This window comes from Onychomys torridus, chromosome 5 (assembly GCF_903995425.1).
Source record: "Onychomys torridus chromosome 5, mOncTor1.1, whole genome shotgun sequence".
Lineage (NCBI taxonomy): Eukaryota > Metazoa > Chordata > Mammalia > Rodentia > Cricetidae > Onychomys > Onychomys torridus.
The window spans coordinates 64135118-64149465 of NC_050447.1; the positions used below are offsets into that span (position 1 = coordinate 64135118).

A 14348-nucleotide genomic window follows, 5' to 3' on the forward strand; every position below is an offset into this window, starting at 1 on the left:
ACCGCTCAGAAAAACTTCTGTGGTCAGTCACCGTCACCGATCACCTCAGAGTCGCCAGAGAGAGCTGCCACTTCTCAACGTTTAGCCCAATAGCTCTCTAAGCAGCGAAGAATTCTGTTTTTTCACTCTGCTGATACTACATGCGTCTCCTGGCTTTCCTTGACTCCTTGGTTGATCTTTCGTGTGTGTGAAAGCATATGTGTGTGTATATGTGTGCATGTGTTTGGAGGCCCAAAGACCAAGTCTGGTATTGACCCTTAGGTGCCATCTATCTTTAATTCTGAGACAGGGTGTCTCACTAGTCTAGGACTCAGCAAAAAGGTTATGCTGGTTGGCCAGTGAGCCCCAGGGATTTATCTGTCTTTGCCCCTTATCCCAGTGCTGGGATTTCATGTGCACACTACCACACCAGGATGAAAACTAATTTTTTTTTTACGTGTCAGGATGCTTTGCCTGCACGTGCCTGTGTGCTGTGTGTGCTGTGTGCTCTTAGGGGACAGTGAGGGAATAGGATCCTCTGCAGCTGATGTTGCAGACCGTTGTGAGATGCCAAGCAGGTGCTAGGAACCAAACCCGGGTCCTTTGGAAAAGCAGTTAGTGCCCTGAGCTGAGCCATTTTTTATCAATCCAAGCCATCCTTTTAAGTACACCAACTGCTTTCCTTGGGACCATGCACAAGAATCTGGGGAACAAACACCGGTTCTGGTGGGTTCTCGAGGAAAAAAGTCTACCAGCTGAGCTATCTCCCCGGCTCTTTACTAATCTCTTGACCTCTAAACTAAATAATCTTGTGCTTAGTCTTGGGTCTCCTTAAGTCTTATTTTTCTGTAGGAAACACACTTCCCAAGGATTTTGAACAGCATCCAATACTTTCTTGGAGAAAATACAACTTGCGGACGCTAGAGGTCGCTACTGTACCATAAAAACATGGCCTGTCAGTGGAAACAGTATGTTCCTTGATAACAATGATGGTGTCTTATTCCCAGGGGTGGAAAGGGAGTGGGCTACGGAGAAAAACTACGGTTTGAGAAGAAAGGTGAGCAGTTTCTAGTTTCTGAGGGTGGCTGTCACCTGCGGGTGTTTTGAAATATCAACTTGAAATCTAAGTAAATACCGGGGGACTTAGAGTTTCCACTTGGTTTTCAGATTTTTATCTTTGGTCGAACATCCAAACCTTCTCACTGCCTGAAGCGCTGGAAACACAACAAAACAAAACTCAACAAAGACAGACTCTGTGGTGGTTGCTGCACAGACTGCTGAGAAATTATCACCCCTCTGGGTTTCATTTTGGTAGTCCAGAATTAGGCTTGAGGTAATTGAGTGAATGCTCTCATATTTAGAATGCATACAATTTAAGATTATTTGGGAGCTGTGGAGGTGTCTCCACTCACGAAGCATTAGGACCTGAGTGTAATCTCCAGAACCCATGTACATGGCCAGACATGGTGACATGTGTTTGTAATCCCAGTGATGACGAGGCAGGAGGCAGGCACGTTAGATCCTGAAACTCCTTGCCCAGCTAGCCTAGGCTGTTTAGTGAAGTTCCTGGCCAATGAGAGACCCTGTGTCAAACAAAAACTGGCAAATGCCTGAGAAACAGCACCCAAGGTTGTCCTCTGATGTCCACACAAGCACCCACACCTGCACCTTCCCCCGCCCCCGCCGCCACCACCACCACCACGATGCTCAGTCTCTTGAGATGATGCTCTGTCTCTTGATCCATCCATGCTGGTCCTGACCCTCCCTGTCACCTCAGCTGGTGTGGGAAGGGTATGTGATGATTTCTGTCCCGTGGGGTCCTTCCTGTTCCCACCCTCCCCAGTCCCTGCTCTTGCCTCCCTTTGTATCATCACTTTGTATCATCACTTATGTGCCTGACTGCTTGCTTCCTTACAAGGGTCTCAGGCCCTTCACTGTCTCCCAGAGAGCTGTTTTCATGTTTTACAAGCTGCCTATGATTCTCTCAAATGTGTTTATTCATTCTGAAAGCCTATCAGAGAGCTGGAGCTTTAAACTGTCATTTTCCAATGAACAAGGTCCTTGCTTTTTAAATTAATTATGTAGTATTTACATTTAAAATATCACATGAAAATGTCTGGTTCTAACTAACAATCCAGACATGTCCACAGACATGCCCACAAGCCAGTCTGATCTGGGCCATCCTCCCGTTGAGCCTCTCTTCTCAGATGACCCTAGACTGTGTGAAGTGGACAGTTCAAGCTAAACAGGACGTGTAGACAGCGTGAGAACCCAGGCTCCTCCCAGCCGCAGGTCTACCTGCAGTGTCTCTTGCTCCTCAGAGGAGGCAGGAGACAGCAAAGCCTGATTCCTTGATTCCATCCTCTGCTCTCCACCCCCTGCGAGCAGGTCTCACTGCCTGTAGCAACTCTCACTGCCTGCCCTCACCCAGCTCGTGGCCTGCAGCTCAGAAAGCCACAGGACTTTCCATCTGAATTCCCATGGCTACTTACAGAATCACAGAGGTTAGAGGGAAGATTAAAGATGAAATAAATTAATTATCATGCTTGAAAAGCTCTCTAACTACCTCTGACAAAAGAGTTATACTTCTGTACTTAATTTAGATCATAGAAACTTTGGCCTCCCTAGGAGGCTTATCTGTCACTTATCTATCATCTGTGTATATATATGCAAGATGCATACGTATTTTCTATCTATCTATCTATCTATCTATCTATCTATCTATCTATCTATCTATCATCTATCACCTATGTGTGTATGTATATATGTACATATGTATGTACGTATCTAGTTATCTATCTACCCATCTATCATCTATTACCTATCCATCTATCTGTGTGCCTCCTTCTATCCACAGAGGTTCCTTGACTCAGGTTAACATTATGTCCCAATAAACCCAGTATAGGCTAAATAATGCACCTAAAACACCTCACCCTGGGCTAGAGAGATGACTCAGAGGTTAAGAATACTTGCTCCTGTCCCAAGAGAATTTGAGTTCAGTTCCCAACATCTATATCAAGTGACTCACAACCACCTGGAACTCCAGCTACATGAGATCTGATGCCCTCTTCTGGCTTCCATGGTGTCTGGACACATGTGGCATACATTCTTCCTCATACATGCATAAAATAATAAGCACCTAACCTATTGAATGTCATTGAATGTCAAGTTGTCACTGAAGAGCATCTGTTGTTCCCCCTGTGACTATGTGGCTGGCTGAGATTGTGGCTTGCTGCGGCTGTCCAGGGTCATGAGAAAACATCACACCACATACTGCTCACCAAAGGAAAGACCAAAATGCAAAATTCAAAGTATGATCTCTATTGAGTGTCTATTGCTCTTGTCCTTTCATAAAGTTAGAAAATAGTAAGTTGGAAATTTCTATCTATCTATCTATCTATCTATCTATCTATCTATCTATCTATCTATCTACCTACCTACCTATCATCACCCATATATGTTTATCAACCATTCACCATTCTACTTATTTATCTAAAATATGAATCTTTCTATAGTCCATTTTATCTATCACTATTTCTTTGTCTTGTCTTTCCTTGTGTGCATCTATATGTTATATATGTTCAAAGTCATGAATGCACATAATTTAAAAGCTCTTCAGAGATGTCTCTTTTGTGCTCTCTTTCTCAGGTTCTGGATTTTGAGATTCTGTCTGGCTTTTGTTTAAAAAGATGAGAATATATCTCATCCACTTCTTCATACAGAAATCTTCTCTTCCCTTCTGATTCTGTTTGGTTAACTTTGCATTTATGTCATTATTTACGTGTGGGTATTACTTAGAGGACTCTACTTAATGTGTTATGATTACCATCTCTACAATTCACAGTTAGCTCCATTCCTTTCTGAAATTCATGACTCCATGAGGTAGAATTTCTCTCTTAACTATGCCAAGTCTTCCTCAACTTCTTGAAATCTTCTGAAACCTCCTAATATCTTTCCTCTGTTGTCACTTTTTTTCTCTTTGTCTTTTTAAATGATGTAACTTTCTTTGCAAAGCCTAGTTGAAGGTGGGAAGGAATTGAATAAATACCCTAATTTTGCACCAAGGCATTTTTTTTTTTAATTATTCCCTTAGGCAACTTAAAAGTAGAAGACCATTTCCATTTTAAAACACACTTAACACACATAGCTTTCTGGATCCAGGAATTTGGCCATGCTCCTGAATGTCATTGTAAAGGAAATCCTGAAGAAAAAGCCATCCCCGGCCACCATCACTTGGTGTGGTCAATAAAGGCTTCAGCTAGACCTTGGGAGTGGGTTAACTTTAGGGTTGTTTACAAGACTCACGGGGCCTTCTGGGCAGGCAGGAAAGAATGAGTAAAGGTTCTGGGACAGGAATGTACATATTGAGACATTGTGGAGGGAGCAATGAGTCACTCACATGACATAAATAGCTGAGTGCTATATTATGTAATCATTTCGTTGATCTCTCTTTATCTTACACACACACACACACACACACACACACTCACTCACAATGTCCTCTATTTCTCCTTCAACTCTTATTTCAGGAACATAAATGTGTTAATCTAGAACCTTGGAATCATTTCAATGAAATATTCTCCCCTCCTCTTGTTCAGGTGTGTTTCATGTTGGACGCTGTTGTGAGCTTCTTTGTGCCATTTTATTTCGTGGATTCAGTCTTCTCCTTAATAAATGGATAGCCATAGCTTCTGTTCCTCTGGACATCTCTCCCTTCCCCCAAGATGGGAAGGCAAAGTAAAGAAGGAAGAAGTGATGGAGGAGACCTTCCTGGATTTGAACTATTGTGACTGTATCCTGGCATTTCTGCATCTGGTAGGTGGTTAAAGCTGGTGCTCACTCATCATTGTGTCCTGGATGGGTCCATTTGAGAATGAGGTATCTCTCAGCGTTCTTGCTGTGGACAAAAACATCTCTTCTGCGATGACTGATTGTGAGTTTTTCCTCTTGCTAACTGAAAGATGAGCACATCCTGCATAGTACTCTTTCAATAGTCCACAAATTGTCCACAGGAAGTGCCTGTGCCCCTTTGTCCAAATGCGCAGAAGTAGTATAGGCTCTGTGAAGACACCCACTTTCTTGTTCTTTCTTGGCTGTGTGAAGCTGAAGCTGAAGATCTCCTCACCAGCCACCGGCTGTTGGAAACTCAATGAAGTGGAGGGTGACCACAAACTTCGTATTTTCTATGGGAAACGTGGGGTCACCGAAGTAGCTAATGGCACTCTGGATGAAGAGTGGAAGCGTTATATGGTCCGGATTAGTGGTGGGAACAGCAAACAAGATTTCACATGAAGCAAAATGTCTTGACTCACAGCAGACAGAGTGTGCCTGCTGTTGAGTAAGGGGCATTCTTTTTATAGACCAAGGGGAACTTCAGAGGAAGTGTGAGTTTGTTCAAGATCTAATGTGGATGCCAATCTAAGTGTTCTCAACTTGGTTATTACAAAATAAAGAAGGCTATTTCTGGACTGACAGGCACTACTGTGTTTTGGTGGTTAGGGCACCAAAGAGCTAGAAAAACCTGGAAGCTTTTCAAATTTCTCTAAAGAAGATGATGTCTGTCAACATGTTGTCAGAAAGCCCTTAAACAAAGAAGCTAGGAAGAAGCCCTGGAACACACCTCTTGTGACTTCTTCACCTGTGTTGCAACACAACACCCATGCCTTGCTCTGAAGAAACAACACACCAGGAAAAACAAGGAGGCTGCAGAATGTGCTAAACCTTTGGCCAGAAAAATGAAGGAAGCCAGAGAAAGAAATCTTTATCCCTTCAAAAGAAATAAGTATATCTCTCTTTCCAACATTTCTGGTTGGAGTCCAAGGAACAGTCCTCATCTCTGTTGGCAAGATGGAGTCTGAGCGTAAGCACAATGTGGGATAGGGACTTGGAGGTGTTCTGAGACACTCTACCAAGCCTGCACCAGACCGTGTCTCTGAACCAGTTTCCCCAGATGTGGAGCCAGCCATGACCTAAAGCCAGGAGAGCCCATAACTCTCTGCCCAGTCACAGTCAGTGATGGAAAGATACAGCTGGAAACCTGTATGCATATCATAGTGGAGCAGAACCTCGTGTCAAGAGGTTTGGGTTCAAGTTTCCATTATCAACTTTCTGGTATGATCTAAGGTTAGTGGCTGTCACCCGCCATCCCAGTTCTTTTGCTTTTCAAGTAAATACATTAATAAATGATTCCAGAGGTTTCTGTAAGAATAAGAGGACACATGTAAGAACTGTTTACTGTCTAAAATATAAAGCAGACATTAACATTGTTAACTGTCCAACAAACCATACAGGAAACATTTGTTATAAAACCGAGGGGAAATGAGGCACTGTTTTCAGTAAAGCAGAGAGGGAATAAAAGTGGATAGGTTGTTATTCCTAAAGGCTAAAAGTCTTCCTATACTTGTGTATTCTGGGGGTAGGGGGTGTCTCCGTGTGGCGGCAGGGGGAGGCTGGGTGCTTGGGCAGGGGTTGTGAGGGAGAAGAGAGCTGACAGGAACTGGGGTTGGCCCCACATCTGGAGAGTGGTATCAGTGGGTACCTGTGTGTGGAAAGAATTGCTCACTGACATTTTACCCCTTAGGATTTTGATTCATATTAGAACCAGAAAACACTCAAGTTAGAAGGGACCTCAGCTGTCTCCCTGCTGCCCCTCTTGGTTGAGGAGATGAAATGACTTTGCTCAAGATTGCAAAGCAAAGTCAAGAAAAGGCCATCCCTCCCCACGGGCTGTCCACCCCAGGCTATGGATTCTCTTTCTCTCCTGTGTGGGTGGATTTGGTCAACATCTGTGACCGTTTTCATCTGGAGCAAGGGAAACACAAGCGCTTGTTTTTGCACACAGCCAGAGGTTTAGTGTCCTGGTTAACCTTGACTGTCAGCTTGACACAGCCTGGAGCCATTAGAGAAGTCTCCATGGAGGAATTGGCTAGATCAGATCGTCCTGTGGGCATGTTTGTAGGGGATTGCCTAGAGTGGCAGGGAACAGAGAAGAGACTTGACTGGTAAAAATGAATTGAAATGCAGTGAGAAACAGGAAGGAATGTGTGCATCTGGTGACAAGCACAAAGAGTGAAAGCAGTAAACAGGCTACTCCTCTGTACTGTGTGTTTGTGTGTCTCTGTGTGTGTTTGTGTGCAGGTCGGTGTGTGCATGTATGTGCTTGTCTGTGTGTGTCTTCGTCTGTGTGTATATGCAAGTCAGTGTGTGAGTGCATGTGCGTGCGTGTGTGTGCGTGCGTGTGCGTGTGCGTGTGCGTGTGTGTGTGTGTGTGTGTGTGTGCAGGTCGGTGTGTGAGTACATGGTAGTGTGTATGTGCTTGCAGAGGTCAGAGGTAGATGTCAGCTGTCTTCCTATTTTCCACCATATTGTTTGAAACATGGTCCCTCACTGTACCTGGAGCTCACTGACTTGGCCAGTGTGGCTGACTGGAGAGTCCCAGGGAATCTACCTGTCTCCCCTATCCCCAGGACTGGGACTGCAGATGTGTACCAGTGTCCAGGTTTTACACGGGTCCTGGGGATTCAAACTCAAGTCACCTGCTTGCACAGTAAACTCCACCCCCTGAGCTATTTCTCCAGTCTTCAACTCTATACTTTCAATCAGTCTTTTAGCAGTATGAACTTTTTTTAAGTTATTGCATTCAAAACTATTATTCAAAGATAAGGGATGAACTAATGTGAAACACTCTTATTGCAGCCTAAGAAATAATTGATATACACTTCCTCTCATATTGTTGAATACTCTAGCAGGTTGTTGGTTAAATGTTGTCCTAGCCACTGTTCTATTGCTGTGAAGAGACACCATGACCACAGCAACTCTTATAAAGGAAAGCATTTAACTGGGGCAGGCTTACAGTTTCAAAGGTTTAGTCCATGATCATCATAGTAGGGAGCATGGCAGCACACAGGCAGACATGGTGCTGGAGAAGTAGCTGAGAGTTCTACATCTGGATCTTCCTCCAACAGTGTCATAGCTACTCCTAGGCCACACTTATGCCAACAAGGCCAGACTTGCTCCAACAAGGCCATACCTCCTAATTTTTCTCAAGTAGTGCCACTCCCTGAAGACTAAGCATTTAAATACATGAGCCTATGGAGGACATTCTTATTCAAAGCACCACAGTGTACTATCTTTCTGATGTGGCTGTCTTGCATGAGGAGGGTGTCTGGGTTGGGGGTAGGGACTCTTTGAGTTACATAGAGTACTGGTGTTGGAAGAGAATCATAGAGCAGATATGAGACCACACAGTTTCTTCCTTGAAGATCTATTTTATTTTTGAAAAACATCCCAGAGTGAGTATTGCTGGAAACTCAAGGGCAAGTTGCTCCTTGATGAGTGTTACAACTCATAACCCTAGAGGGATAAAGGTGGGTTACCTGACCTTATCTGAGTCATCCAAAAAAGGACCAAAGATTTCACTATGTACCATTAAACTGTCCTTAGACAGTTTGTTAGATTCTGGATACTAATGTTAGAAGAAAGGAAACTAACAACCCTTTTTGTTTAGTAGATATATTACTCCACATCATTTTCCTGCATTCAGGATTGATATTTATATTCCCAACATACCCTCATAGTCACTAGCCACCAGAATTGACACCAGTTCATAAACAATGTAGACAGACATACCGTGTGAACCCACTGAAAATTAGAGTCACATGGTGAGCATCCCTCTTTCACAGACATGCTTGACCTAAAAACACACAAGAGAGAGGAGAATGGAGATGGGCTGGGTAGACCCAGAGGGTGCCCAAAGCCATCTGTGGTAATGCAAATACTATAGCTATAAATAAACACAGCAAATCCAGCCTTAGAGGACATGGTAGGAGGAGTATGGATGAGTTCCGCCCCTGGAGGGTTTCACTCCAACAGCTCATTACCTCATTGACATTCTTGGTGTCTTGACACAGACAGGGCCCCCCACATTTGCAGAAAAATGGTGTAGAACATAACATGAATGTCACAAGAGAACAGCTGGTTACCCTGGAGAGAGAGAGAGAGAGAGAGAGAGAGAGAGAGAGAGAGAGAGAGAGAGAGAGAGTTTTTTGAAGGGGGGCCGGGCTGTGGGTAACATGGCTTCCTTGCACTTTCCTTTCCTGACAGCTGAGAGGGAAGTCAGGAGATGAAACCCATCTCTGGACAAAGATTAAGGCATCCATGGGGCCAGAAGGATACCTGCCAACAAAGAAACACGTTGTCTTTTCTGCAAGACTCCAGGCCCACACAGTCCCTTGACTTGTCTGGTCATCTGGGACCACTTGTTTTGATTCCAAGTAGTGCAGGGGAAAAAGTCTCCTGGCAAACTTGTGGAGTAAATGTCAATAAGTATTCCACCCCCCACTCCCACCTCCCAACCCTGTTAAACCCCTCTTCACTCTGAAAACTTTGAAAGGGATTAGCTAACATAGTAAAAGGAGTTTAAACCTGGCAAAAAGTATTAAAGCTATGAAATAATTAAGCCTCTGAACTTGTGTTGGACTCAGGATGAAAAGAAATAGCAAGGCCCAGAAATGGATGCCTCTTTCCTTGTAAACCCCTAGAGAATAGCTAAGCTAGTTTCTCACTGCATGGTTAATAGGATGGTGGGATGTCTGGGCTAATCATAGCAGGGGAGGTTGAATTACCATCTGTACCCAGGCACAGGATGGTGCAAATGAGCATGGGCTTGCCTGCAAGGTCTTTGCTTTTAATAGAAAAATATAATCACAATAAATATTTTCTAAAATGTTGACAAAAGAATGATTCTTTGAAATTTATCTTAAAAACACACATATAACCAGGCTTCATCATCTCTTCATTGTCATGGTACTGTTAATGGGATAAATTTCTTACCTTTTCAAATTGTTCATTTTTAGTGTATAGAAATGCTACTAAGGTTTTGAATGTATTTGAGGGGAAGGGAACAAGGCTCGTAGATGCATGTGGTGATCAGAGGTTGACCTTGGGCATTGTTTCTCCAGCACTATCCAGCTTATGCTTTTGAAGGAGAATCTCTCATTAGCCTGGGGTTTGCTGGACAGGCAGTCTAACCAAATCTGTGAGTTTCAGGTTCTGTAAGAGACCCTACCTAAAATAAAATAAAGACTGAGAATAATCAATGAAGATACCTCCTATCAGCTGCCAGCCTCCATATGCATGCTCAAAAACATTTTTAATGTAGAAATTTTCCCGTTTACACAGGACATGAATCTAGGCATGAACTACCCATCTCAAACATCTCTGGTAAGACTTCTGCCACATATTCCATTTTCCATTCTCCAAATTGTCCTTCCTTCCTTCCTCTTTTAAGACAAGATTTTTCTTTTTTTGTTTTTTTTTGTTTTTCAGACAAGTTCTCTCTCTTTATCCCTGGCTGTCTTGGAACTCAATATGTAGACCAGGCTGGCCTTGAACTCACAGAGATCCCCCTGCCTCTGTCTCCCAAGTGCTAGGATTAAAGGTGTGTGCCACCATGCCCGGCTGGCTCCTTCCTTCCTTCCTTCCTTCCTTCCTTCCTTCCTTCCTTCCTTCCTTCCTTCCTTCCTTTCTCCCTCCCTCCCTCCCTCCCTCCCTCCCTCCTTCCCTCCCTCCCTCCTTCCTTCCCTCCCTCCCTCCTTCCCTCCCTCCCTCCCTCCTTCCTTCCCTCCCTCCCTCCTTCCTTCCCTCCCTCCCTTCTTCCCTCCCTTCCTTTCTTGCTCCTTACACTTACAGGTCAGAAGAAGGCATTGGATCCTCTGGAGCTGGAGTTAGAGGTGGTTGTTAATTGCCCAGTGTAGGTGCTGGGAACCGAACTCCAGCCTTTGAAAGAGCAGCAAACCTTCTTAAGCACTGAGCCATCTCTCCAGTCTCTACCTCTTCATGTTGAACTTGAAGATTTAGAGTAGCCTTGGCGATACACCTTGGGACAGGTTTGTGAGAGTGTTTTCTGAGAGGACTACCCAGAATCCAGCCCTTCTTGCTTGCACTTGAGTTAGGATTCTAGTTTTCTAGATTCCCATTGGAATGACCTGTAGCACGAATCTTTTTTTTAATTAATTAATTTATTTTTCTATTATCAGCTTGATACAGTATAAATTCTTATCCTAATAGTGAAATGTTTCATTGAGGCTTGCCCAGGAATTGAGTAAAACCCAAACTTATTATAAGCCACAGTCATCCTAGGGTCCCCCCTGCTATATAGCCTCCCTGGTCTGTGGGTTGTAGCACAAATCTTAAAAGGTTTTATTAATAAAAACAAACCTAAGACCAGTTATTGGGGTGAATGCTGGAAGATCAAAGAAGCAGAACAAGCCACAGCCACCTCACCTTGCCAGTTCCTCAGCTGATCCTGTTTCCTCAGACTGGAAGCCTCTGAGTCTTTATCTGAATGGGTCTCAGCTGAACTGCTTCTCAAAAGTCTGAAGCTTAACCAGCCTAGTTCCTGGTCCTCACGCCTTATACACCTTTCTGCTTTCTGCTCTCACTTCCTGGGATTAAAGACCTGAGTCACCATGCCTGGCTGTTTCCAATGTGCCTTGAACTCACAGAGATCTAGGCGGATCTCTGACTCTGGAATGCTAGGATTAAAGGTGTGAGTGCCACCATTTTCTAGCCTCTGTATCTAGTGGCTGTTCTGTTCTCTGACCCCAGATAAGTTTATTAGGGTGCACAATATTTTGGGGAACACAACCACAATGAAACTCTTGACTTTCTCCAGTCCGCAGCTCCACACCCTTCACATTCCTTCTGAAAATTGGTTTCAAAGTCACAAGCCACATGGTCAGGTCATCCTGGCAACAACTCACTTCTCAACACCAGGTTTGTTTTTCTTTTATTCATTACTTTTTTGTTGTTGCTGTGACAAAACTTTAAAATAGTAATATAAGGAAGTAAAGGTTTATTTGTCTCATTTCTGAAGAGTGTCTTAATTACTATGAAGTTTCTGTGAAGAGACACCATGGCCAAGGCAAACTATAAACTATAAAACGATATAAAAGAAAGCATGTAATTGGGGATTTGCTTACAATTTCAGAGGTTAAGTCTGTGGTCATTGTGATGGGGAACGTGGTAACAGGAGGCAGGCATGGCCTTGGAGCAGTAGCTGAGAGCTTACCTCTGATCCACAAGCAGGACAGGGAGGGAGGGAGGGAGAGAGAGAGAGAGACAGAGACAGAGACAGAGAGACAGAGAGACAGAGAGACAGAGAGAAAGAGAGACTGGTAAAGGCTTTTGAAACCTCAAAACCCACCACTCTCATGACACATGGGGGCGACACATAGGGGTGTCTCCTCTCAAGGGTACATCTTCTAATCCTTCCTAAATAGTCTCCCAGCTGGGGACCAAGCATCGAAATCTAGGAGCCTATGGGGGCCGTTCTCATTCAAATCACCCCCAGCCAGAATAGCTCTAACACATAGAGAAGGTAGGAGTAGCCTTGGTCAGGATTTCTACTGCTGTGATAGATCACCAGGATCAAAGGTAAAGTGGGGAGGAAAGGGTTATTTCAGTTTACACTTCCATATCCCAGTCCATCATCAAAGGAAGTCAGGGTACCAGGGGCAGAAACTGAAGCATGTGGCCTGCTGAGCCTGCATCTTATATCATCCAGGACCACCTGTCTCAGGCAGCATCACTCCCAGTGAGACGGGCTAGTCCACGGCAATCATTAAACAAGAAAATACCCTACAGACTTGCCTACAGGCAATCTGATGGATGCATTTTCTCAGTTGAAGTTCATCTCCCCAGATAACCCTATCTTGTGTCAAGTTGACAAAAATGTTAGTGAGGGCAGGCAGCTGGTCACATGGCATCTGCAATCCGGAGGCAGAGAGAAATGAACGCTGGTGCTTTGCTTGCTTACCCTACCCTCTTTTTATTCACTTAGGATTGTACATCCCTAGTCACACATTCAGGTGTGCCTTCTCTCCTCAATTAAACCTCTCTAGAAACAGCCGCACAAACATGACAACGTCTCCTAGGTGGTTTTAAATCCTATTACAGTGAAGATGAACTATTTCAGTAATCTCTGCTGTCCTTATTCTTAATTCATTTATAAACAGCTTTCGAGTTGTGTTTTACTTGCTCTATAATGTAGAGGTATTTACAAGTGAGCTTTAAGTTTGCCAGATGGAGTTTTCTTGCCAGCCCTCTTGTTGTGACTCTGTCTTGTCAATACTGAAGTCTTTTAACTTATTGCTTGTTGAAGGTGTGTTGGTAGTTTTGTTTAGATTTTGAGAAAAACAATGTTCCCCACACTTTGCTCTCTTTACCACGTACCAGATATATTTTCCATATTTTGACTCATTAAACTTTATCAAATCCTGTGACATCGGCTATGTTTTTCTTCAGGGTATATATTTAGTGTTTACTGACTTGAATTTTCTAATAGCTTATGCTTACTGAATTTTTTTCAAGTTGCTAGTATCCTTTTTTACCTAACATTTTGATTTCTGAGGAAGTATTTCAAGGCCTTGCTCTATGATGATATTGTAAAGGTCTAGACTTGACTTTACAGGCTCCATGTTAGCAGAGGGCCACCATCTCAGACCACCTACTGTACTCAGTTCCAGGAAGGACCTCAGGAATGTGCCATGACAGCTCTAACAGATACAGGGGTGTACCCTCCTATAGATATCCTGTCTGCAGTTTATGGCCCTTAAAGATGTCTAGATAATCCTGCTGAGCAGTCCAGACAATCCTGTTCAGTGGGCTGTGGTTCTCCTCCAAAAGTCTAACCCAATGGTTTCAAATGTGGTTTCTCGACAAAAGTCTAGTTTCAAAAATCACCTTGCCCCATATCCCTTCTAAGTTGCCAATTCCTGGCTTGCGGTTTTTCCCTATAAAAACTCTCTATACCTGGCCTCTTGGCCACCACATTTCCTTCCATCTGCCATGCGGCGGCCCAGGTTGAACCTGAATAAAAGGATCCTTATGTGCTTGCATCAGAAACCGGCTTCTTGGTGGTCCCTGGGGGTTTTGAGAAACAGGTACAAACAATATACTTATCTGTTTTGCATTCTTATCTGGTTTTATTTATTATACTTTCAAAAATCTCTACATTTTCATGTATTCTGGATATTTTTTATTAAAATCAGATTTTTTAAAACTACATTCTGCCTGGTATTAATATTACTAAAACTGAGATTTTTCTTTTCATTTCTTCCCTGTGTCTTAATGAAGACTCTCCCCTTGGCCAAACTCTTGTCAGGAGTTTGGTCTCTGGATTCTCTTCCCAGCTAGTTCACAATATTTGGATTTCTGTGTTCATGTTTGTAGTGTATGATTTTTGCCAGGAACATATCAGGTTGGTTTAGCTAGAATCTGCCACTGTTGATATATGATCAAAGCCCTCATTTCTCCCCATCCCTCAGGAGAGGTTTTGTCACCTTGACTTTGGGTTCTCCCCTCACCCT

The 14348-nt window shown here is 43.5% G+C and overlaps 1 pseudogene; it reads left to right on the plus strand.

The window, feature by feature from the left end:
• The first annotated feature begins 5016 nt into the window (after window positions 1-5016).
• Window positions 5017-5652, plus strand: LOC118584587 (annotated as a pseudogene).
• Window positions 5653-14348: the final 8696 nt, after the last annotated feature.